Raw genomic sequence first — 27,734 nt, forward strand, 5'->3', positions numbered from 1 at the left:
GAAAGGAGACTCCTGTAACAGAATTTGACCAAAAGAAATGAAGTGTTGACCTGAAAGGAATAAGTGGGCTCCAAGTAATTCTGGACCCTGAGAAGAAAAAGTGTATGGAATTACTGAGTGGTCTAGAAAAAGAAGTTACAGCCACAAAACTGCCAGCAAAATACCACGATCCCTTTTGGGACATGGTGCTTATAGAAGTATTCTATATGCTGAATAGGTCAATAACTGCATTACCAAAATTTACATTGTGAAGTGCAGAAGACCTTGGGGCTTCTAATCTATAAGGACCAGCAACTCTGGAACTAAATTTCTCTGGCGTCTGTGAGTGACCTAACAACAATATAGATGCCTTTGCCTTAGACCTCTGAGATAGGATCAAGGAATTGCAGATAACACTGATCAGAGCTTTATTAGCCTGGATGAGGGTGACACGATGGTGACACACAGCTGTCCTCTCTACTGACTGCCTAGGTTCTCCTGATGCTGGCAGGGAAAAGCAAGGGGCCCCACCATTACTGTCATAAAGCAACTGAATTAAAGAAGAAATTCAAAACCTACATGTGCAAAATCATGCAGGATATATTCAGAAGGAAAAAAAACATCACTCATGCTCTATCTAGCCTGGCCCCATGGAGAAGTAATGCCCCATGGAGAAGTAACTTATGATATGGGAAAAGGTTAAACCTGAAAAACATACTTGGCCCTCTACATCTCTCCATAAGCAATCCCTATATAGTGTCTAAGGATTTCAATAAAGGAAGCATCAGATAAAGAAAAAAGTAGAGGAGTTCCCTGCTGGCTCAGTGAGTTAAGGATCTGGCATTGTCACCACTGTTGTTAGGGTTCAGTCCCTGGCCTAGGAACCTCCTCATGCCATGAGTGTGGCCAAAAAAATAAAAAATAAATCAAATAAAAAGGAAAAAAAATAGAATTCCAAACTACCAACAAAAGTTTAAAATTAAAAATTCCTTCCTTTATTTCTTATGAGCATGTTTCTTTTTTCTGACCTGAACTTAGAACTTATTTAATCCTGCCCTGTAGTTAATTTTTTACAAACTTATTTTCACCAGGTTGATCTCTCCTAGAAGGCACAAGTCCTGCTTCCTTCATCTTTGTATCCCCTATTCACCCCATCCCTTCCTAACTCTGGTGACTACCTGGCATCTATTTTTTTAAAAAATATTTATTTATTTAGCAAAGCCTTTATTTAAGGAAAGCAAATAGCTCCCAGGGCTGCTGGGAAGGGGGAGAAGAGCCCCTGCTTGCTATTGTCCTATAGAGGTTTTTATCCCTTAAAGATAGGGGAGGGGGTACCAACGTGGGGTCCAGAAAGATGTGGTTTTCTCCCACTGGCTTTGCCCAATTACCTATTATCAGTCCTTGTCCAAAAGGGATGTTAGGGGTGGAAATGTCCCCTAACTCTCATGGTTTCTTTGCCCTTTTCTTGACATAAACTGAATCACAGGGGGTTAGGGATTAATGTCCATTTGGGCGTAGGTACACTCTCTATAGTAAACAAGGGCTGTGGGGATGCTACTCCCTGGAGCCCTTAGGCCACAAACGTTAATCCATGGCCATATCAAAGAACGCATCGAAGCCCATGCTCCTGCACTGAGGACTTGAGTTATTATTCCGCTTCAATCCTCCCTTCTAGAGTTGGAGACCCTAACTGTTGGGGGGAAAAGGAGCGAGGACCACTCTGACTGCTTCTTGCTGACAAGGGGGGTCGTCACTACCTGGCATCTATCAGGTACAGCAATGGTTATATATTTACCCTCTCCTGACCACTGTCAGTCTTTATTTCAATGCTTTCCAAAAAAAAAAAAAAAAAAAAAATACCTTTAAACAGTCAGCCTGATGGAATAAAATGCCTAAGAAGTGAACACTAATCCTGTATTAATTATGAGAAAAAATTCCTATTGACAAATAGATTTGAAAAATGGGGTATATATTTCTTTTCCTAAGGAGTTGTTTTTATCACAAGGACCTACACTTTTAGAGGAACAGGAAGTTGTTTTACATAAGTTTGAGATGGTTCTTTTTGGGTTGCTTTCCTTTACCTGCAGGAGAAATGGAGGACACAGCATTGGAATTTAGGTTTCACATCTGAAATGTTTAGGTTTCTGAGGACACATTTTATGCCATTGGTTTAATACCTTAATATCTAATTAGCAATTCAACTTCAATTTATCTGAGGCATGTACAAAAAACATCATTTTTAAAACAATCACACAAGCTTGCTCTTCATGTTGTATGTAGCAGACATTTACAAGGTATTATCAGAAAAAAAAATGCACAAAAGTCAGCTGAAAAAGAGGTGAACCCAAACAAAAAAAATTCGATCAGCAAGCAAAAGTCCTTTCTATCTACATTTTCTATTTTTGTTACATTTTTTAACATATATCCTATGAACTCCATCTGTATTCTGTACCCACATATGCTTTAAATGCCCCAAATATTCTCTTTTCCCTTAGGATTATAAAGTCCTAGGAATTAATGTGTTTCAATCTCTCTACAAGCGTCTCTATTTATATATACGTACCCTATATCATAAGTAACACATACCTGATGTATATTTTAAATGTGCAGAAGATCCTTTCCCATTACCTCTCTTTAAATCTCACAATATTTTCCAAGAGGAAGAGACACAGTATTTTTTAATAGGATGTTCCAGAGGCATGGGGGAATTTAAGGGACTTTTAAAGGATACAATGTTTTACAGGCAAAGCCAGGATAAGAACTCAGGACTTTTGTAAATTTGTTGGCGGTGGTTTTATACTCCATCCCTTTGCTAAACTTACTGTTGCATTAATATTAAGCCTTCTGGAAGTTTTTGTTTGGAAGTTTAGTCACCTGACTGTTCTTAAAGTTGCTTATTAGCTAGTTGGAAGCTCGACTGACTGACTTTCTTACTTAGAAACCACTCCCACCCACCTGGCCAAGAGAGCGTGTGAGATCCTGGGCTATAGAAGCATTCATGCTTTTGCATCTGGATTCTCTATATCTGATGTCACATAGACAGAACACTCTGTGACAGGAAGGCCTGGATATTTTGTGAACTCTCTTAAGTGTTCAAGAAATATGAAATTTGTACATACTCTATACCTACAGCTCCCTGTGGATGATTACTAAACTCAAGTAAAAACAAAAATGACACCATGAGTCTATTGCATTTTAAACCGGGAGATTTTTAAACTTCTTTATCCACAGTATAGGTATATAAATATTTCTTTACCCTTGTTATTCATCCTGTATTTCAATAATCCTTGGAAGGACAGTGCACTATGACAGGTGGGCTATTTTTCTCCGTGTTTTCCCTCTGTTTTATTTTCCCGATATGACATCATAGCCATTTACAGTAATGTCACAGTTGATAAGCTCTCAGAATTTCAGTTATTTATACCTACCACTGCTTATTACTTATCTCTCCCATTTCTAGCATGTATTTTTGTTAAGAAAATATTCATTCATTTTATTAAATTTATTTCATCGCCCATTTGATTCCCCCCCCCCCCCCAGGTGGACCATGTAAATGCATGGTGAATACACTGGCCTCTTGAGGGCCTTTCTAACATATTTCATACATTCTTAACCAAATAAAACAGACAAAAGTCAGAAGTTGGGGCCTTCCCCTACAAAGCCACTTTTTGTGTAAGAGAAGAAGTAGAATTCAATTTTTATGAACAAAGTGACCCTGGCAACATCAAGATTCAACTACTCATCTGTTGTCCTAAAAATGTGTTGCCAGTTTATTTCTGTCAAATGACCCAGACTGTCAAAATAAAGTCTGCCCAGATTCCTATTTTCTGTTGCTATAAACAATTAGCATCACAAATATCATAACTAGAAAATAATAAAACATTAACCGGACTTGACCCTGAACAGGACTTCTTGCCATAGCAAGGATTTAAACAGCCAGCTAGGCCAAGGGGCCAATGGCAGAGCTTCCTAGGAGACAATGGAGAGCACAGGGGAACTGAGACCAGTTCTCAGGCTCTCTGCAGAGAGGTCTGCTGGCTTCTACATGAAAGATCAGCATGTCCCTGGAGAAGCCTGGGCAGCAGAACTGCAGCATCATTTGTACCTTCTCAACCACTGTGTAAGACACCTCTCAATATGTAGGATCTCCTCATCTCTAAAATGAGGGGGAGATCCCATTGTGGCTCAGTGGTTAATGAACCCAACTGGTATCCATGAGGATGTGGGTTTGATCCCTGGCCTCGCTAAGGGGGTTAAGGATCTGGTGTTGCAGTGAGTTGTGGTATAGGTTGCAGACACAGCTTGGATTGGACCTTTGGCCTGAGAACCTCCATATGCTGTGGGTACAGCCCTAAAAAGACAACAAAAACCCCAAAAACTAAAAGGAGGGAATAAAATGATGATCCCAGAGTTCCTGCTGTGGTGCAGTGGGGTAAGAATCTGACTACAGTGGCTTGGATCACTTCAAAAGTATGGGTTTGATCCCTGGCCTGGCACAGTAGGTTAAAGGATCCAGTGTTGCTGCAGGTGTCGTGTACGTTGCAGCTGTGGCTAGGATTCAATCCCTGGCCTGGGAACATGTCCATTAAAAAAAAAAAAAAAACCCAAACAAAAAAACACATGATGATCCCTAGGTCCCTTTCCTTTCTAGCCTATTGTAAGTCTATGATTCCAGAAGAACCTCAACATTTTTTTTTCTTCTGTCTTTTTAGGGCCATGCCTGCGGCATATGGAGGTTTCCAGGCTAGGGGTTGAATCAGAGCTATAGCTGCAGGCCTACGCCACAGCCACAGCAATGCAGGATCTGAGCCGCATTCGAGACCTACACCACAGCACAAGGCAATGCCGGATCCTTAACCCACTGAGCGAGGCCAGGGATCGAACCTGCAACCTCAGGGTTACTAGTTGGGTTCATTAACCACTGAACCACAACAGGAACTCCAACCTCAACATATTTTCCCCCCTAGAATACTCTGAGTTGTAGACTATGGACAAAGGCAGAGAAGACTTTCAAGAGTCATGTAATATTATCTCAGTATTAGCCGGTCAACTGCAATGACTTCATTCCTTTACATGATCACACTTGCTCTCCAACCAAAAGCCATTTCAAACTCAATGGACAAGACTCTCTTGAACAGTAACTATGCGGAATATGTCTTTACCTGTTCAGAATTTGTCAAGTCAAGAGATAAATCTTCATGAGAACTGTCTAGAGAATCACCTCTTTTTGCCAAAATTATTCCACCAACTTAAATGTCACCTAATTTGTCAACCCACTGGGCTAAGTTTTGGACATTCAGAAGGTACCCAAACTACTTTTTGCTATGAAAAGTCACATGCACACAGAAAGGACATGAAGAGACTCTGAGAAGTGGGGTTTCCACAGTAGTTTCAATTCAAACTTGTATTTCTCTTCATCTTTCCCTTACCCAGGTCTCACGCACAATACAGACATCTGGGAGTCTGATCTGCTCCAAAGAATTCGCTGAGAAAGCAGACCTGCCACATAGTCTCTGTACAGACTCATCCCCTTTTCCTTTTTGCTTCAGTGGAAGATGAGAGTCTTTTACAAACAAAGGGTATTTCTCCCAACTCAGCATCCATTTTACTCTTTCTTGCCCAAACTGTCAACATCCACCTCAAGGGGTCCTGTTGTGAACTTATCACTTTTAAAGAGGAATACAAAACAACAACAAAACAAACGAATGGAGGCAACATGGTAACACAAGTTATTCCCTTGTTCACAGCAGGGGAAGAAGCTGGCAACATCATCAGTTTATATAATCGACGGCCACCGTACCCCCAAGGAGCTCAGGAGAAAAAGGCTTGAGAACAAAGTCTTCAGTTGTGTTTGTCTCTTCTACTCCTAGTGCTAGAACATGGAAAATAATGTGTGCTTTTTTTTTTTCCTTGAATGTTGAAGGGATTCATGGAAATTCAAGGCAGCCACTTTTTTCAGGAGGGCCCAATCTCCAAACTACGGACAATAATATTTATTACCTTCTACCTTAGAGCACTTGGATGCTCTTAGAGCATTCCCACATATACTCATGCATTTGGGATTTCTATTTGTTTGACACAGTATTGAAGAGACTTCGACATCTGTCTAGACTTTGCTGATAATTAGCTACTTGATTTGAAATGGGATCCATTTCTGGAACTACTCAATTTTATCATCTGTAAAATGGAAATAACATTTCATACGATAGTGGTGAGGTTTAAGTGAGATTATATATTCATGACACACTGAAAAGTCAAAAGAACTATTTGAATACTGGGTATTTTTTTGGTTTTGTTGTTAGTTCCCCCACCCCCCCTCCCCCGGAATGCCTCAAAAGCCGTTAGTACAGCACGCACTGAAAACGTGGTAAATGTTAATGACACTTTATTAGGTTTTTCATTTACTAACTCTCAATACTAAGGCTATGGCTTTTGTTTCAGTTAAAGGCAGTGGTTGTTCTTTTTTGTTTGTGTGTATTCTTTGTTTCAGCATGCCAATTTTATGTATGCACATCTTGTTCTTGCAGAAAAATGAAAAGGCAAAAGGGAAAAAGGGGGTACGTTTTCTTCTTGGGATCCATTAGCAGCATTTTAAAAGCCTTCTTAAAACTCTGCAGTTGCTAATGCTCTTAAATAAAAATAGACCTCAAAATGCCACAGAATTTTGTAAGGGTTTTATTATTATGACTACAAAAGGATAATTGTCTCTGCCATCATCCTTACTAGCATCTTTTAACAACAAAAATTTCATTTTTTTTTTTTTTTTTTTTTTTTTTTTTTTGCCATTTCTTGGGCCGCTCCTGCGGCATATGGAGGTTCCCAGGCTAGGGGTCTGTAGCTGCCAGCCTACACCAGAGCCACAGCAACGCGGGATCCGAGCCACGTCTGTGACCTACACCACAGCTCAAGGCAACGCCAGATCGTTAACCCACTGAGCAAGGGCAGGGACCGAACCTGCAACCTCACGGTTCCTAGTCAGATTCGTTAACCACTGCTCCACGATGGGAACTCCAAAAATTTCATTTTTGATGCATCTTCAAATTGTGATTCACTATGGCTCTTAGAATCTCACTTGCTTCCGACCACTTCTATCATTCCATGTGGCTTAGTTTCTTTCTAAATTTAATACCTTATAGTTTAATTTAATTTTACTTACCTGTGATTACCCATCCTACTTGTCAAGAGTATCATTAAGTCTAATTTTATTTTATTTTATTTTTGCCTTTTTAGTTCCACACCCATAGCATATGGAAGTTCCCAGGCAAGGGGTCGAATCGGAGCTGCAGCTGCCAGCCTACACCACAGCCACAGCAAAGCCAGATCCTACATCACAGCTCAGACAAGAAAGGGGTACCATGAAGGGCATAAATGGAGGGAGCGGGGTGGACACAAGGTTAGCAACAGGTCAAAGAGGTCCTTGACTTTTAAGCTACAGTAAAGAAACTATTTTTTTTTTTTCCCCAAGGAAAGTGAGGAATTTATTCAAAAATTTAAAAGGTGATAATAGACCGCACGGGAGTTTAGAAACCTTGTTCTAAAGAAAGAGTGGAGAACCAATGGGTGAGGCATAAATATAAATATAAATTACATATATTTGTAAATATTTGTAAATATAAAAAATTATGTATTATATAACAATGTTATATATTATAGAAGCTCTATCAGATTATGTTAAGTATTTAAATAGGAGTAGGAAAGATAAATGCATTAAAAGGTATTAAAGGAGACATCTTAGAAACTGGTTAAAAATTACTGACCTACGCTTTGCTAGGTGCTTTAAAAATAATGTTTTATTTATTATTTCCCATTGTTAAGGAGTAAAACTGAACCTTCATCAAAGTACTCAAAATTTTGTTAGAGGAAAAACAGCAGGGGCGTTTCCTCTGTTCCCTCCTGGGTGTGTCAAAACATGGCATGACCATACCTATTTTTTTCATTTCAAAATCTCTTAATTTAACAGCTTATTTCAAAACAAATGTAAAGTAGCAATATGATTATTTTTGCTATTTTTAAACACAGACTGAAGAACAAGGTTAGTTATCAACAAACAAACAAACAAACAAAAAGCCACAGTCAGTTCTGTTTCATTTTGGATGATAAAAGGCCAGAAAATGCCGCAGATCCATTCTCTAGTTCCTTTTGTTTTGTGGTTACATGGCCAAGATTTATTTGGCATACCAAAAACCTGTTATTTCTTTTGCTTGCAGCTCCTTTTTTCAAGTATGCATGGTATCCCTATTCATTCTCACTTTCTCTTTGATAAATTAATATAAAATTAAATCCTAGGTAATATTATGCAGATAGTGTATTAAAGAGCTGGTTGCAAAATAACATTTTTTACTGAGTTAAAATTCAGCCAAAAGTGTGTGTGCATATATTTTAAAATATGAGTTTCCTCTCTGCTAAAGCCCACAGACATTCTGGATAAGCCTCTTAAACTAAACATGGAGTTAGAAGGAAAATGCCCAAGTTCTGATTGGTCCTCCATGCCTGCTCTGCTGATTTAGGTATGGAGCCATTTAATAAATCTGAACGCTTGACCACGAACACTGTGGAAAAACCTACCAATTTAAGCACCAAGTACCTGACCCTGAGACAATCTGTACAGCTGATTCCCTGACTTCTTAGAAAAGATGCCTGAGGCTTAGAGTTTCCTTGCAAGGGATCTTACATAGATGCCCGAGAATTAGGAATCACCTTCATCAGGGCCAAACTCCATTACATGAATATTTACAAAACAGAGCTGTCCACTTCTGAAATCCATCAAGAACTATAACAATTCACCAGAAAACACAATGGGCTCTGTCAGATAAGAATTTTCCTAAGGAAAAAAAAAATTGTGAAACTAGAAAAACCATCCTCTCTTCAGAACCAGTTATGTTCAGAAATGTTTTTAAAAGACAAGGCAATTTTAAAAAAAGTTCAGACATTGAACTATTTCTGTTACCTCAGAAGCAAGAAGACAACTTTCAAAATGTCGGGTAAATTTGGAATCACATCAGTGTTTTGATATATTCATATGCCAATAAGCAATTGCCAACCATTTGCATGTAAACGCTGCTTCTCCTGCAATATCACTACCATCATCACATACCACCTTGTTTGCTGGGGTGGGGATGGGACACCATGTAAAGTATCATCCAGTCTCATCCTTCAGCATTTACTTACCAAGAGCTACTATGTGAAGAAGCAGAGCTAGACACCATGGGGGTGGGGGGGCAGATTGCTAAGAACAAAAATATCTCCTGCCTACCAGCCAGGACATGGGTTATTAACAGTACTAGATAGAGTGAGTTCCTGTTGTGGCTTAGCAGGTTACGAACGCTGCTAGTATCCATGAGAATGTGGATTTGATCCCTGGCCTTGCTCAGTGGGTTAAGGATCCAACATTGCCAGGAGCTGCTGTGTAAGTAAGTCGCAGATGAGGCTTGGATCCTGTGTCACTATGGCTGTGGCCTCAGCTGCAGCTCCGATTCAACCCCTAACCTGGGAACTTCCATTTGCTGTGGGTGTGGCCCTAAAAAGCAAAAAAACAAAAACAAAAACAAAAAACAAAATAAAACAACAAAAAAAATCTAAGCATAAAAGGCTCTTTCCTAATTATGATTTGAGACACTATTTAGTTTCAAGAGCTACAGTCCTTTGGTCAGGGGAAGCTGTACCTTACCCAGTACCTTCAATTGCAGTCTTAAATCCAATATTTGACTCTCTCTCTAAAAATATATACATTATTTGCTAAATTTTTGTTTTCATTTTTTTTGGCTAGGCCCACAGCAGATGGAAGTTCTCGGGCCAGGGATTAAACCCAGGCCACAGAAGTAAGTTGAGCCACAGCAGTGACAACACCAACTTCCTACCTGCTGTGGCACAAAGGCACTCCCTATATTCATTTTTTAATATTTTGGGGATGTAGGACCTAAATTTACACTGGTGGGGGGAGTTCCCATTGTGGTGCAGCGGAAATGAATCTGACTAGGAACCATGAGGTCGACAGTTTGATCCCTGGCCTTGCTCAGTGGGTTAAGGATCTGGCGTTGCTGTGAGTTGTGGCATGGGTCGAAGACATGGCTTGGATCTGGTGTTGCTGTGGCATAAGCCAGCGGCTGCAGCTCTGATTAGGCCCCTAGTCTGGGAATCTCCATATGCCGCGAATGCGACCCTCAAAAAAACAAAAGAAAAAAATAATAGTAATCATAAAAATAAATTTACACTGGTCACAAGCAAGAGAAAGGATTCCTCTGAAATGTATTATTCTTGATTATTATGCCCACTGAGACCAGGCAGTTTCAGACAACCCTGCTAAGTCTAGGAGAGTTGTGTAAGACACTCATTTTATTTATTTTTATTTATTATTATTATTTCTTTTATGGTTAAACGTGTGGCATATTGAAGTTCCCAGGCTAGGGGTCGAATTGGAGCTGCATCTGGGACCTATGCCGCAGCCACAGCAAGGCCAGATCCTTAATCCACTGAGCGAGGCCAGGGATTGAACCCACATCCTCACAGAGACAACACTGGGTCCTTAACCTGCTGAGCCACAACAGGAATCCCAAGATACTCGTTTCATAAACCAATATCAATAATTGTTACCTATGCAACAAATGGTTAATATCTAGCACTATTTTGTTGGGCAGTGCTGGGAATTATTAAAATACAAATTAACTTGGATTTCTTAACTACACATAAGATGTTCGCAGTTGAACTGACTGCTTCTGACCTAGAGTCACTCATGAAAAGTGAGTTGCATTTAAACATCTTCATCTCATCAGGATTAAGTGCTTAAGTCACTGCTGCCTTTATTAAGGTACCTGCTTCCTTTTGTCTATTTCATGAGATGGGCAAACAGAATGCATTAACATTCAACATTCATTTACCAAATGTTTATTGAGCTTTAGAGTAAGAACAGCAAAGGATTAAAATGGATTGCTTATATTGAACTTCTACTTTATATAGCTGCTGGCAAGTACACAAAAAATACTTCCATATCTACCACTCAGACATTCTTAATAAAGAAGTCTTCCCTACAGTTATTTTAAAATAGGTTATATATACTGAATGGAGACAGAAAATACATTCATTAACCAGATAGGAAAAGATAAATGTGAAGCTGATTTTTCAGTATCTTACTCCTTGAACGAACAACTAGATGAGGTTTGGGGTAAATATGAATTTGAAACTATTTCACGAATGAGGAAGATAAATTAAAAACTACAACATCCATTTCTGTACTAATAAAACCTTTAGCACCTTTGTCTTGGAATTCTCAGAAGTCCTTTACACACAATATTCATAAGACTGTCATGTGAGGAAAAGAAATGGTAATTTATTCTCAAATGAGAAATATGAAGCTACAGTGAGGCATACGCTCTATTTAAGGTTCCCTTAAGTAGACTACGTATAATTAAAAATTCCTCAATGATTACAAGATACTCGCCTAATGCTTAAAAATGCAAATGGTAATCTACATCTCAGGATTTCCTCATAATATAACTAGTCTAAAAATTTATCTCTGTGTAGTAAGAGGGCAGACATACTATGTTAAAAACTCAGGAAAGAATAAGACTAGAAGAGGCAACATTTGGTAAAAACAAGCATTTACCTGCACCGGCCCACAGGGACACAGGTAAATTTTGGGCACCAAAATTTAACCGTGATCAGTTGGTTCTATGATTAAAACTTCATATAGAAAACAAGTCGGCCCTCCTCCCACTATTTTTTCTTTACTCAGAGCATCCAGTTCATTGTCTCTAAGCTCTCTCACTGTTTATCATTATTTCAGTAACTATTACATTTTTCTTCCTTATTAGACATTGGATGTTAGAACAATAGTGAACCAGTATATACAAACAGTTTAGGGCTATGCATTTTACTCTATCAATCTTGACTAGCCTTTCTCTGAAATAAATTGGTTTCATAGCAATCATACTCCATAAATACGAATGCAGTTATATTAATCTAAGAGTTATCAACAAAGATAGAAAAATAATGCAATATGTAAGCTTTGCTTATTACATAACAGTTATCTTCTCTTTTGGTAGTATTTGATTTCAGTCCGGTTCCTCAAGCCTTTTTATCCACACTAGTGCAAACCAAACAGGAGAAGCGCTCTTCATCCACTCTTTTTTTCCGGTCATTTTAGGGCTGCACCTGCGGCATAAGGAGGTTCCCAGGCTAGGGATCGAATTGGAGCCATAGCCACCTGCCTAGGCCACAGCCAAAGCAAGCCAGATCCGAGTGGCATCTGTGACCTACGCTGCAGCTTGCAGCAATGACGGATCCTTTATACCACTGAATGAAGCCAGGGATCGATCCTGCATCCTCATGGATATCAGTCGGGTTCTTAACCTGCTGAGCCACGACGGGAACTCCTCTCCTTCCACTTTTAATAAATGTTAGGGAATGATGGTCCCAGGCATGAACTAGCCCATCCATACACATTAGCATGACATTGAACCAGGATGGATCCAAAGGCGCATATGCGGAGACCAAGTGAACTACACACATTATCAGAAGTATGTAGGTCAGAAACACACATATCTTTGGAGAGCATAAGAAAATACAGAATTTGGTGTGTTTAGCTTTGAATAGCTGCAACTTTCAATGGTGGACTTCTCAACTGAATTTCACATACTATCATCTAATTTTATTAGGAAATAAGACGTTCTAAGCAAGTGGGTTTTTTTCCTTAGACAATTATAGCTTAAGCTTATAAGACAACTTTAAAAAGTTACAAATTTGAGGGGAACCTTTTAAAATATGTCATAAACATCACTTCTTCCAACATGGTTTCTACGATCATCAATGACTCCACCTACCTGGGTACCAGCTGAGCTTTAGGCACCACCTGGTTAGGATGGTTCCTCTGAACATAACAGCATGGCCCTAAATTCTCATGCTTTTGAACTTCCCTTATTGTTTTCAAATGTTTGATACTGTTCTCTACTTTTTCCTTGCTAGGATATAGGCAGTCTCCCACTCTAGTCTGTAACCTGAACAATCTATTGGAAAAAATGTTCATTTTCCAATCTGTTGTAAGCTAGAGAACCAGCTAACCAAGCTTCTTAGAACTGAATGTAAACAGAAAATAAATTGACTCCCAGGAGAGCCTGAAAAATTTCCACTTTTGGCATAAAAATCAGAAACTTTATTTCTTGAGTTTACTATGTCCTAGATATTTGAGGTTCACAGTTAAGGCACTTCCTGATAAGTGAGGTGAGGTTTTATTGTGTTACTGAAATAAAACACAATGGTTTGCAAAATTAAGCCTGGGGGCTGCCTGACATACTCAGGGTAAATGAAACCTTTTACAGTGGTTATCACAACGTCCCCAGTGGTTTTGCACAAATTTCCTTTAAAAATTAGGCAGATAGGAGTTCCCGTCATGGCACAGCAGTTAATGAATCCGACTAGGAACCATGAGGTTGCGGGTTCAATCCCTGGCCTCGCTCAGTGGGGTTAAGGATCTGGCTTTTCCGTGAGCTGTGGTGTAGGTTGCAGATGCGGCTCAGATCTGGTGTTGCTGTGGAATCAGCTGGCAGCTGTAGCTCCAATTGAACCCCTAGCCTGGGAACTTCCATATGTCATGAGTGTGGTCCTAAAAAAAAAGGGGGGGGGGAAACAAACCCCTTAGGCAGACAGAGTCCTCTGGAATATTTAACTTGGGTAATAGAGGCATTGATAAGGACATGCTTTGGATTCAGTTTTAAGAGAACAAAGAAAGGATAAATCTCATTAAGATTAAAAAGAATTCTACTTCAATAAAGTAGGAGAGGGTCTGCAGGCTTTGATGGAACAGAAAAGTCCCTTAATCCGATCCATAATCCTTTTCAGACAGGGTAGAGTCGCCTTGGGTCTGCACATTTTAAATTCATTAGTGATCTTAACCTGAGAATTAGATTGGGCATTTTTTTCCACAATCAGACAAATTATGAAAGAAAATCTTCCTTCCTTTTTCTGCTTCTTTCACCCTCTGGAGGACTAGCCTGTAACCCATGGCTTGGATGGGCTTTGATGCCTTTTCTTCCTCACTGTACCTTGGTTGTGGTTAACCCTAGGATCACATCTTCCTTATGAACATAGATAGCATTAGTCCTCACAGATTCTGGTGAGGTTCTTTTTGTCCTGTGCTCTAATGCAGGAATGGACTGCCCTTTCATATGCTTAGCCCAGGATGGATATCTAGAGCAGGATATTCAGAATACAGAAAAGGAGAAAGATATACTTGATTTTTCCTAGTGCTTCTCAGTGGGAAGCCAGTGACATGTGAGGAGGAGAATCTTCTGCAGTACTGAGCCGTGGGGCATCTAGGAACCCTGGCCTCTGCCTAGTGTCCCTAGTCATTGTGAGAATGGAAAATGCCCCAACATATTTCGCATGGCTCTTGGAGGGGTCATCCTGGCCCCAATTGAGAACCCATCTGGTCATTGCACTGTGCTGAACTGTTAACCATTATTATCATCATCTTAACAAACATAGATTAAAATTAGGCCAGCACTGATATTCCCATTAAATAGTTGCTAAGTCAATACACAGAAGATGTTTAGGTTCTAAATTATTTGTTCATATGGAACACAAATATTTATAGTTTGTAATTATGGTTATCAGATACATTTCCTCTGTACCAACCACTGCATTGAAAGACACTTTCTTGGAGCATTCCCATTACATAGTCAGCACATATACCCTAGCCCTGTGACTTGGCTGTGTCTGTCTCTGAACTATAAGCTCATTTAGAATAGGATGTCTTGCTCACATTTGTTTGTTCCTATAACCACAGTGCTAAGCACAGGGTCTGGCATAAATAAATACTGAAAACCAACAAGAACAAATAAATTAGTAAATGCATGAACACAGCAAAGTCTCTACCAACCACTGAAGACATCTACAATCAATAACAATGGGCTTAGTCACACATGATTTATGATGTTCAAAAGGTCAACAGAGGAAATTGTCTACTTCTATTGAGTTACTTTTCTTACTCTGTTGAAAAATGCCTTTACAAAAATCTCTTTGGAAATATCCTCTGTCATCTTTGTAACAAGTGAAGTCGTTCGCTAAATGACATCTTCTCAATCTGCAGGTTGCTGGTACACCCAGGAGTCAGCTGGGGCTGCCCTGATGCTCAGACTTCTACAGTCATCCATTCATTCAACAACAACAACAACAACAAAAATGAGGATTTACTGTCTATATCAACCACATCTATATCTATCTATATCTATTCAACTATGTCTGTGCACAAAGATATAGACATCCCTCCAGATCCTGGCACTGTTCCCTGGTGAACAAGACAGATATAACTCTTTTTAAAAAATTAAAGTATAGTTGATTTACAATGTTGTGCCAATTTCTGATGTACAGCAAAGTGATTCAGTCGTACATATACATACATTCTTGTTTTTTTAAATATTATTTTCCAACATAGTCTATTCCAGGAAATTGAACATAGTTCTCTGTGCTGTATAACAGGACCTCATTGCTTATCCCTTCCAAATGTAATAGTTTGCCTCTACTAACACCAATCTCCCAGTTCATTCCACTCCCTCTGCCTCCCCCTTGACAACCATGTCTGTGAGTCTGTGTTCTATAGATAGGTTCATCTGTGCCATTTTTTAAAAAATCTTTTTAGGGCTACACTCACAACACATGGATGTTCCCAGGCTAGGGGTCGAATAGGAGCTGTAGCTGCCAGCCTATGTCACAGCCACAGAACTTAGGATCTGGGCTACCTCTGCAACCTACACCACAGCTCAAAGCAAAGCCAGATCCTTAACCTACTGAGTGAGGCCAGGGATAGAACCCACATCCTCATGGAGGATGCTAGTTGGGTTCATTATTGCTGAGCCACGATGGGAACTCCTGTACCATATTTTAGATTCACATATAAGTTATATCATATGGTATTTGTCTTTCTCTTTCTGACTTACTTCACTTAGTATGAGGATCTCTAGTTGTATCCATGTTGCTGCAGATGGTGTAACTGTGTTCTTTTTTATATGGCTGAGTAGTATTCCATTGTATATATGTACCACATCTTCTTAATCCATTCATCAAGACAGATATAATTTATGCCTTCAAGAAACTATGTTTCTTATTTTTGACCTAAAGTCATTCTATGTGCTAATATCCTTGGGAGAGGTTCATATGTTCACTCTAGATTTCAGAAAGAATATTAATTATTGTACTCTTACGCATAGTAGTTTATGTCTTTACAGTTTTATCCTCTACCGTAGGTAGCCTATCAAAGTAGTTCTTCCAAACAAGTACTGTGTTGCCAAAAAGGAGAATGAATTTAAAAAACATTACCTATCTCCTTATATGTAAATATCAATTAAAATGATGCATATCTTGAAGCTTCACATTCTCTTTGTCAGGATATGAAGAGGCTAACACTAACCCTGACCCTAACCCTTTTTTTTTTTTGATTTATGAAGTGGATCCCCAAAACAGGTGAAGCCTAGTGAAAATACATTAAAAATATAATTATCTCATCTAAAAGACAATCATAGGAATTTCAGGATTTTCCAGTTCAGAAAAACACCTTATAAAAACTGGCATAATTAAAGTATTTCATTTGTTTTTTAAAATGTTTGAATAGATAAGTTTGGCAGTTGTTTGTCATAATTTCACACTTACTGTTATTAACACTTAAAAATGGGGAAAAAACCCACACAGTACTTACCCTATACTTTCGTTGGTGATTTTTCAATTAGGAAAGATATTTACTCAAGGTGGTATTTTGCTAAGTCAGTTTTCTCTAAGTCTGTGATACTAAGAACTGGAAACGATTTTGTTAACAGTTTATTCCCACTTCCTCATTTAAGAAAAGAAAACCACAAAACTATAAACTGTGGACAGGCTGGGTTACAAACTCTAAAAGCAGGCAATTTCCTTAAGGCCCATAGGTGCTCTGTCCATCTCTTGCAGAAGACTAACAGCTCACGAAACTTCCTTCTCCTCTTCTTCCATAGAGGAATGTGGCTGCCTGGCTACCTTCCTTCCCATCCTCCCTTGCACCTGGGAGTAGCTTTGCGACTATTTCTTTTTCCCCCAACACAATCTGAGTGGACCTGACAGATGTTATGTCCATGTCGGACCCTGAAACTGCTGCATTTGCTTTTCTATGTTCTTTTGTTCTTTCTACGTGCCGAAATGCTGCTAACCAGAAAGACCCTGAAAATGGCCACGTGAAATAGAACTCACTGACATGGAATACCTGTTGAAGAGTGTGAAGTGAACCATACAGAAACTTTTGCATTTCTTGAGCCCCTGAACTATAAGGGATCTTTTGTTAGAGCAACGTAGCATTCCCTAATACATAGTCCACTGGGATTCTCTAGCCAATTAATCCTTCTATGTGTCTTCTCACTGACCTTCAAATAATATAATAATAATGCTACATTATCATTATTAGTGTGTTAATATTATTATAGCTCCTATTTTTACAACGCTTAAGCTGTGTTTCACCCAATGTTAAACTCTTTGCATGGACATTATTTATTCACCACACACTCTCTCAGGTAGATCCTATTGATGTCTCCATTTTGCAGATGAGAACATTGAGGCTCTTTGAATAACTTGGTGGATCTGAGATGAGAATGCCAGTGTGTCTAAGTGCCTAAACTGCTTCTTCTAATCTGACAATTCTTTGATTCTCTGGAGTTACACTAGCTAGTTATGAACTGTGACACACAAGTCCAGCATCTACAAGAAATGTTGCTATGAGTAAAAATGTTTATAAGAATGCTTTAAGAATCCCAACTATATGAACTTTATTTAGATGACTCATGTCCACTTGTTCCTATCTTAATAGCACAAGTCAGTTTAAGATGAGTGATGTAAACTGCAGATTTACATTGCAGAAATTGACTGGGAGTTCGGCATCTTTATCATAGAAATCTTGTCTCTGTTTTTCCTTAGAGCAACACAAAAGATGCAAATAGGAGGTGGCAATAATTATTCGTTTAATATCTCTTTAAGGGATAATTACTTCATACATTTTGATGTTAGCAAGAAATCCCAGAGTTTTCCTTCATCCTTTGTCAAGGATACAGTGAAAGAGTCCATGAGGAGATACTTGGTATGGAAAACATTTTTGGCTGACGGCAATATAAAATCTTTGAATGAGAGGTCCTCATACAGAAACGGAATTTGAAGAGTTGACTGAATGATGGTAGTAATACAAGTTATCAGAGAAAGAAATTTCTAGATAACTTTCAAAAGTGCATTTGATTACAATAAATACATGTCATTGGAGTCTCCCTATGGTATTCATTCGTCACATGTATGATTTTTTTTTATTTCATTATTATAACCTTTTGGGTATTTTCTTCCAAGCAACTGTATATCCATTCATCTTCATTTTTCCATTTATATCCTGCAAATATTTATTAGATCCCATGCCAGCCAGTCAACCAATAGGCTGCAAACTCTAATGCTGAGTTACAGGTGCAAAGATGGAGGCACATAAGGCTCAGAACAGGTTAGGAAAAGGGGCGCTCCAGAAGAGAGGGTTAAGAGGAGGTGCCACAGAACGGGTGATATTTAACATAAAACTTGATGTAATAGGATAATTATTATCTGGATTACTAAGAATTCAACATATGAGTAACTGCTTCTTTTTTTTTTTTTTGGGGGGGGTCTTTTCTAGGCCGCACCCATAGCACATGGAGGTTCCCAGGCTAGGTAGGGGTCTAATCGGAGCTGTAGCTGACAGCCTACACCACAGCCACAGCAACACCAGATCCGAGCCATGTCTGCGACACACACCACCGCTCACGGCAACACTGGATCTTTAACCCGCTGAAGGAGGCCAGGGATCAAGTCCATAACCTCATGTTTCCTAGTCAGATTTGTCAACCACTGAGCCACAACAGGAACTCCAGAGCAACTGCTTCTTAAATAGCAGTCATGGAGAAATCCTAACCTTAACTGAGACTCAAAGTGACCGTGTTATGTTATTTTGTATCATTCCCACAGATGCTTATAACTCAACTATCCTCTTAACGATTTGGGTAAGTTTTTCTTAAATGGACTATTTTGTACTCTGAGGTTAGGATGTCCTATCTAAATTTTAATTTCTTTTCAAAAGAAACTCTTACTTAAGCAAATATAGTCATGCTGGCTAGTGATTAAATTGCCCTTGTTAAAATGAGCTTCTAGCACCCTGAAACTCAGCTCACACAATATGCAAAGCTATACTCAAAAACTTCATGCCCAGCTCTCAGAGTTTGGAGGGATAATGAGGACACATCTGCTTTCCTACTTTAGGGTTTATCTGACATATGCAGTAGTCTGATCAAAACTGGTCTCAAAAAAAGAAAAAAAAGATCCCGTCTAAGTTTACTACTGTGAAGTTGTCAAGGGTCAAAAGGTATAGTTTCACCACTGGTAATGATTCCTTTCTCTACCAAATAGTGCCTATCCCAAATTTTATTAAAAGAGAAAGTAAACATTGAGGGGTGAACAATAAATATATACCTGGCCTTCTGAACTAGTGAGAACATAGCCTGTGGCCTTGGCAACTGTATTGCTTACTGCCCAGGTTTTCTTACCTGCACCTTAATGAGAAATCATCATTACTGTGTATTTCAATCCTGATGCTCATCTCAGCATCTGTCATCTGTTTTCTCAAAGTTAAACTTCCCAGAGCCACCAGTATAGCCTTGACATTGCACACAAATAATCTGCCCTCAATAAAGCCATCCACTCAACACTGAAGTCAAGTTATCTCAGCCCTGCATAAACCTACAGAAGGGCTAACGTAAAATAGAAGGCATGCTGGAATTTGCATACCCCTTTGTTTTCTGCAAATTGTTCCCTGTTTAATGAAGTTGGTGTTTAAGAGCTAATTACATTTATCAAATGAATTCAATTCATCCATTTTGGACTAATCATATATTCCCTAGCTGTTCATTTTTTCCTTCCTAACACTGAAAGAAAAATGAAGCAAGATATATGTAAATTGACTTTAGTTAACAACTTCATAGTTTAAATTTTTCTGACCTAGAAATCAACTTCTACAAAGAATTTACTATTTTGCTGCCCAGACATTTTATTAACTGAAACATATATGTTTCAAAATGTAATGGAATTAAAAAGTGTCAAGGGCAGGTGGGTACTAAGATTTACTGTGCCACAGCTTCAGGAACACTGGATCCTTAACTCACTGTGCTATAATGGAACTTCCTGATTTATCCTTTGAGAGAAAAATGGTCAAACAAAAGGATTGGTGAGGCTGAGGATTAGAAAGACATGTCAATAAAAGTCTATCCTTAAAACAAGGGAAGACTGATGTCTGGAAAACCAAAATAAGACAAAACTGAGAAATGTGACTCTCAAAATGAGAATTAATGATAAAAAGTAGTTAATATCCCATACATTTTAAATTAGTTCAGATAATAGGTTTAAGATTCCCCAACAGTTAATAATCCAGTACAATTTTGGGAAACAGTGAGATCTATAGGTGTTTATTCAAATTAAAACAAGATCATTTCTTCATTCTTATTTCAACAGCCTTCCTCTACACATGAATATTTCTAATGAATTAAAAACATTATTTATACTTGCAAAATTGATTTACAACATTTTGATCAATACATTTAAGATACTGAGCAAACCATGCCTTCTCAAAGCAAGAATTTTGTGCCTTGTGTTTTCTCACATTGCTCTCCATGTTTGACCAAAGATGTGGATTTGATAAGAAAAGGGGAGCAGGAATGGTTTCAATGGAGGAAAAATATGAGCATCACCACTTCTCTCTACAAAGGTTTCTCAGTCTGAGTTCCTAATCAGAACTCGCTGTGAAATTTATAAAACATGCAAATGTCCTAGGACTCTAATGGCAAGAACTCTGCGTCTTTAAACTGTTCCATGCATAATTCTGATGTACATCTTTCACTGAACATACCACTGACTCAAGCCGAATGACAGCCCCAAAAAGGCAGGGATTTTTGTTTACTTTGTTTACCGTTCTCTATTTAGCTTCCAGAGCAATACCTAGTAGGGAGTAGGTGCTCAATAAGTATTTATTGAGTTCTTTGATAGTAAAAATCCATCTGAATGTAGGGGAATTCAAATAATTTATATTTTTTATGATACAATAATTAATTTTTTTTAATTTCAATTATTCACCTAAATTAGCCAAATATCTTCTAATGGATTGATATATTTAAAGTACTAAGTGCTAATCTTTAGTAAGATTTTAAGTCCTGGAGGGCAAACAGACCAAAACCTCTCTTGATTTAATTTTTTTCCACCTTTCATAACCTGTACCCTGATCAGGGATAGAAAAAATACTGAGGAAAAAGGAAGAAAGGAAGAAAGGAAGGAAGGAAGGAAGGAAGGAAGGAAGGAAGGAAGAAAGAAAGAAAGAAGGAAAGAAAGAAAGAAAGAAAGAAAGAAAGAAAAGAAAGGAAGAGAATTGATATTTACTAATGAGATGGATGAATCTTCAAAAGAGCATTCAAACCCTGCTATGAGAAACAGTATTCATACAAGCCTCCTACCTGTCTGTCTATATTTTGCTTTTGACATCAAGTATGTTTTCTTTTAACAAATTAAGTAGAGATGAAATGGAAATAACAATCATTTTGGCACAGCAAAGGAAACCATTAAAAAAATGAAAAGACAAGGTATGGAAAGGTAGAAAATAGCTGCAAACAGTGCAACCTACAAGGGTTAAGCTCCAAAATATACAAACAACTCTACGACTCAACAGCAACAAACAAACAAAAACAACTCAATTAAAAAATGGGCAAAAAACCTAAATAGACATTTCTCAAAGAAGACATATGGGTGGCCAACAGGCACATGAAAAAATGCTCAACATCGTTAATCATTAGAGAAATGCAAATCAAAACTACAGTGCGGTATCACCTCACACTAGTCAGAATGGCCATCATTAATTAAAGTCTAAAAATAACAAATGCTGGAGAGGATTATGCTATTGGTGGGAATGTAAATTGGTACAACTGCCATGGAAAACTGTGGAGCTTCCTCGGAAAACTCAATATAGAACTATCATGTGATCTAGCAATCCCACTCTTTGGCATATATCTGGACAAAATTTTCATTCAAAAAGGTACATACATATCATCCATACATATATGATATACATACTGTGTTCACTGCAGCACTAGTCACAATAGCCAAGACATGGAAGCAACTTAAATATCCATTGACAGATAAATGGATTAATATGTGGTAGAGGAGTTTCCATCATTGCTCGGTGGTTAATGAACCCAAACCCGACTAGTATCCATGAAGATGTGGGTTCAATCCCTGGCCTTGCTCAGTGGGTTAAGGATCTAGTGTTGCCATGAGCTGTTGTGTAGGTTACAGACGAGACTCAGATCCCATGTTACTGTGGCTGTGGCGCTGTCCAGCAGCTACAGCTCCGATTCAACCCCTAGCCTCCTGGGAACTTCTCTATGCTGCGGGTGTGGCCCTAAAAAGACAAAAAGACAAAAAAAAAAAAAAAAAAAAAAGAAAAATATATAGTAGATATATACAATGAAATATTACTCAGCCATAAAAAAGAACAAAATAATGCCATTTTCAGCAATGTGGATGCAACTAGAGAGTCTCATACTAAGTGAAGTCAGAAAGAGAAAGATATATACCATAAGGTATCACTTATATGTGGAATCTAAAATATGTCACAGATGAACCTATCTATCACTTGTAATAGAACATGATAGAATATGAGAAAAAGAATGTATATATATATCTATGACTGGGTCACTTTGCTGTACAGCAGAAATTGATAGAACATTGTAAATCAACTATAATTTACAAAATTATAAAAAACCCCTAATCACTTTAGATAAGAGCTGTTGTTCTTAGCCAAGTTATTTAAACCTCTGAGCCTCAATTTTGTCACTTGGAAAATTACATCTATACCACAGTGTTTTAAAAATTAAATGAAAATTCATGTGAAAGTTGCCTGGCACAGAATAGACATTCAACACATGTATTTTCCTGTAATCAACAGGAAGAGGTTCCTGTCTGACTATGGAGAATTTCTTTAAGCAAGCTTTATGTGATGCATATGCCTAGCTCCTACAGCTTGTGTTTGGGCCAGAAGTTCCATTGTTTTTCCAAAATGAAATGCTGCAATTTAATCAGAATTACATGGCTAATGGCATTCTGGGACAGAAAACACGGGGAGGGCACTTCATGAACTACCATCTTTCTTTTTCACATATCCAATTGACATGGGATGTAATTACAAGCAAGTTGAATAGGTTTCTTTTGGAACCAAGTAAGATGATTAGCTAGTTGAGACACCTGAGGGTCCAGCCCTGTGGACAGAGATGTGAATATTTATAATGTATTCATGATTCCCAAAGAGATTATAATTTTAGAAAGAAAGCTGTCAAGAAGAGCCTTTAGGACAAAGAAGTCAGTCATGGCAATGATCACTATTTGTCCTTTTAGACATATTTTTCACCATGAAAGAGGTTCATATAATCTTTCCATAGCATTTAACCTGTACATTGTGTGACCGTCACAACAGAGCCGACAGTTATTATGTACATGAATTAAATCTTTCTCGTCTCCGATTTAACCTTCACCATACTGCCAGTTATTTTTCCTAAATGACACATTTGATCATGTCATATTCCTGCTTAAAAGCCTTCAGTGGCTCCCATCTGGTTGCAGAACAAATACTACATTTCTTAGCATCGCATATAAAGATGTTAGCAGTCTGGCTCTCCAATCTGTTCCTTTAACCTCATCACCAGCCCTCTCCCACACCCTTTCATCCCCCTTGCTGTCGTGTCCTGTGTCACATTCACATCTGACATTGCTCCCAACACTCCAAACCCTCCTTCGTCCAATGACCTTGCATAAAGCCAGTCCCTTCGCCTGTCATGCCCGCATCCCCAATTTCTACTCCTTAATCTCATGTGAGTTTTTCAGGATCCTGCCCAGATACCTTCTCTTCATGCACAATGCGCCGAAAGTTTGTTATTCTCCTCCCTCTCCGAGTTGCCACGGATTTAAACACTCTCTGAATTGGAGGCTTCCAGAGGTGTGCACCAGCCCTGCTGGCCTCCTGGCTCTCTGCATTCTCACCTCTATCTATAGGCCTCTTCGCCATCTCCCCAGGAATGTGTAATAAGCATCTGAAAATTAAAGGATCTAAAACAAACTATCCCCTCCCAACCTTCCTTTCTTCCCAATCTCCCCTTGCTGGTTGCTTTCCAGCCATGCCATCCTCCCTGTTTTCTCCTATTCAAGCCATTCTTGCTCTTGCCTCGGGACCTCAGCAATTTCATTCCCTCTGCCCAGAACATCCTTCTTCCCTAGCCATTCGGTCCCTCCCTCAAGTCCTCCAGGCCTTTCTTTACTGGTCTCCTCAATGAGGCTTTCCTTGAACTCTATATGAAACTAACCCAATGACTCCCTCAATCACCAAGTCTGCCCCACACAGCTTCCCTTTTCCTATTTTCCTAATAGTATTTATCACCTACTTACGTGCTCTATATTTTATTACAGGCAGGATAGTCTAGCTCTCCACCAAATTTCAACTCAGTGAGACTGACGGAGAAAGTGTTGGAAGGTGACACCTGCCCTTATTTGTAAAAATGAGTAGGAGTCTGGCATAGCGGCTTCCAATTTCTGCTCTGTGTAACCCTGAGCAAGTTTCATAATCTTGGAGATCCTCAAGAGCCACCTTCTATAAACTGGGATTAGAGGGGATAAGTGATTAAAAGTGCAGTAGATGCTCAAAAACTTAGCGCAATGGCAGATGTTATTACTGTTTTCATCATTAGCTAATGCTGTAGTAGCATGTGGTTGGAAGTGATCACTCCTTAAATAACTCAAGCCTAGAATCCTCTAAGAAAGAAACTTGCTGCTAAAGTAAAAAATAAAATAAAACAAAAGCCAACCCCCCCAAAACACCTCTTAGAAAACTAATTTTAATTTTGAGTTCAAATTATATATAAGTAGTAAAATGAAGGCATCCTCATTTTCTAAACAATTCTTAGAGTTTCTTTTTTCTTTTTTTCCTTTTTATGTCTTTATCTGCAGCTTATGGAAGTTCCCAGACCAGGGATTGAATCTGAGATGCAGCAGTGAGCTGCGGCAATGTTGGATCCCACTGTATCAGGCGGGAGGATCAAACCCATACCTCGGCAGCTACCTGAGCAGGTGAGGTCAGATTTTTTCTTTCTTTTTTTTTTTTAACACAAATGAAATAACAGTTCACTTGCCATAATATAGAAGATATATAGGTAAACAAACAAGCATGCATACCTACCGCATTACAGTTAGATATTGCGTATTTTCTTTTTTTTTAATATAGTGATTTTTATTTTTTTCCATTATAGCTGGTTTACAGTGTACTGTCAATTTTCTACTACACAGCATGGTGACCCAATTACACATACATGTATACATTCCTTTTTCTCACATTATCAGGCTTCATCATAAGTGAGTAGACACAGTTCCCAGAGCTACACAGTAGGATCTCATTGCTAATCCATTCCAAAGGCAATAGTCTGAATCTATTAACCCCAAGCTCCCGATCCATCCCACACCCTCCCCTTCCCCCTTGGAAACCACAAGTCTATTGTACAAGTCCATGATTTTCTTTTCTGTGGAAATATTCGTTTGTGTCATATATTAGATTCCAGATATAAGTGATATCATATGGTATTTGTCTTTCTCTTTCTGACTTACTTCACTTAGTATGAGAGTCTTTAGTTCTATCCATATAGCTGCAAATGGCATTATTTTGTTGTTTTTTTATGGCTGAGTAGTATTCCATAATGTACACACACACACACACACACACACACACGCCATCTTCCTAATCCAATCATCTGTTGATGGACATTTGCGTTGTTTCCATGTCTTGGCTATTGTAAATAGTGCTGCAATGAACATTTGGGTGTATGTATCTTTTTCAAGAAAAGGTACCTTAGAACACTATACATAGAACTACCATATGACCCAGCAATCCCACTCTTGGGCATATATCCTGCAGTCAGATTTTTAGCCTACTGTGCCACAGTGAGAACTCCTAGTTTCTATTTAAATAGAAGTCATTTCTTTTTCCGATTGGTTTTACTTTAGGCTCCAAGGCATGGCATCATTAAATATGACTAGATGTTAAACATATCTTAAAAGTGCTTCCCCTTTCAATAAATTCTAGAAATTGGTAGCTTTCAAAAAAGATCTCTATTCAGTTAAGGTTTAGCTGGACGTAGATGATGGCAACTATAAGTAAAATGGAAAAGAGCAATAGCTTTTGGGTTTTATTTGACAGAGCCATAGTTGCTGAGTAAATCTTGTTAGAGATTTAAAAATGACACCAGACACTTGTTTCATTAATATTCAGTCTTGCAACATGAAAATCTTATTTCTCTTATTTGCATATCTACTACTAATTAAATGAATTTGACAAAAATTAAGATAATGGTAGATTAAACATAGTCAAAAATTCTTTCCTGCTCTTCCCCTCATGGGAGTATATTTCCTCTCCTCCTTGAATCCAGGTTGGCCTGTGGCTTGCCTAATATTCAGTTGGGCAACATGAAAATCTTATTTTTCTTATTTGCATATCTACTACTGGTTAAATGAATTTGATAAAGATTAAGGCGATAGTAGATGGTCACAAATTATTTCCTGCTCTTCCTCTCATGGGAGTACATTTGCTCTCTTCCCTTGAATCTGGGCTGGCCTTGTGGCTTACCTTGAATGACAGGATGTGAAGGTCCTGACACATGTGACTTCCAAGTCTGGCCCTCAAGAGGCCTATTGTTTCTGCTCTCCCCTTCTTGGACTGGCTAGATTGTCTTAAGAAACCAGGCTATCCTGCCAGATCAGCCAAGTGGAGGAGGGCTGAAATATCTGCAGACAGCCCCACTAGCTGCCAGCCAGATGAGTGAGACACTCCGGGGCCATTGGGCCCCAGCTGAACCTCCAGATTCATGAGTGACCCAAGATGGGACCAAGCCAAAGGACAGAAATGGCACAAGTCACTGAAGTTTGGAGTAGTTATGCAGGAATTGATAACTGAGATGGCAGTTTAGAAAACAACTTCAAAATCAAAACTATTTTCTGAACTATGTCATTTTAATACAAACTTTCTCTTGTGTCAGGTTTAGCCAAAGCCATATAAACAGGGAAGGAGTAAAATGTGCTCACATGCTGCAGGGAAAAGGCAAAAACTGTACATTTGTTCAGGCAAATACACATGGTGATAGTTTTCACTTTTTTTTTCCCCCAGAAAAAAACTGCATTGACCATGTCATAGAAATTTAAAAGTTTATAAAAGAAAAAAATAAACCAATGGAACCTAATCAAACTGATGAGCCTTCACAAAGCAAAGGAAAGCTAAAAAAAAAAAAAAAAAGACAACCTACAGAATACAAGAAAATAGTTTTAAACAACACAACTGACAAAGGCTCTAAATGTATTAATTCACTAATCTCTTAAAAAAATTTTTTTTAAATTGTTATTTCCCCAATACAATTATTTTTCCTACTGTACAGCATGGTGACCCATTTACACATACATGTACACATTCTTTTTTTCTCACATTATCATGCTCCATCATAAATGACTAGACATAGTTCCCATTGCTACACAGCAGGATCTCATTGATAATCCATTCCAAAGGCAATAGCTTGTATCTATTAACCCCAAGCTCCCAATCCACCCCACTCCCTTCCCCTCGGCAACCACAACTCTATTCTCCAAGTCCATGATTTTCTTTTCTGTGGAAATGTTCGTTTGTG

At 38.5% G+C, this 27,734-nt stretch overlaps 1 protein-coding gene and 1 long non-coding RNA gene across 16 annotated transcripts in view; one reads left to right on the forward strand and one right to left on the reverse strand.

Annotated features, from left to right (window-relative positions):
• LOC146396785 (uncharacterized) overlaps positions 1-6,636 on the forward strand; it is a 52,390-nt gene extending 45,754 nt beyond the window's left edge. For 3 of the 4 annotated variants that reach the window (XR_014827803.1, XR_014827806.1, XR_014827804.1), the window contains 2 exons: positions 1,655-1,750; positions 5,413-6,636. This is a non-coding gene — a long non-coding RNA (uncharacterized LOC146396785). The remainder of the gene's footprint in view (positions 1-1,654; positions 1,751-5,412) is intronic. The other variant, XR_014827805.1, reaches the window with a different exon arrangement.
• CHRM3 (cholinergic receptor muscarinic 3) overlaps positions 1-27,734 on the reverse strand; it is a 542,465-nt gene that overhangs the window by 161,424 nt on the left and 353,307 nt on the right. The gene's annotated exons all lie outside the window — the stretch shown is intronic.

This window comes from Sus scrofa, chromosome 14 (assembly GCF_054392235.1).
Source record: "Sus scrofa isolate SSC_HxYL_T2T_F1_AM1 chromosome 14, Sscrofa_HxYL_maternal_Yorkshire_Landrace_v2.0, whole genome shotgun sequence".
NCBI lineage: Eukaryota > Metazoa > Chordata > Mammalia > Artiodactyla > Suidae > Sus > Sus scrofa.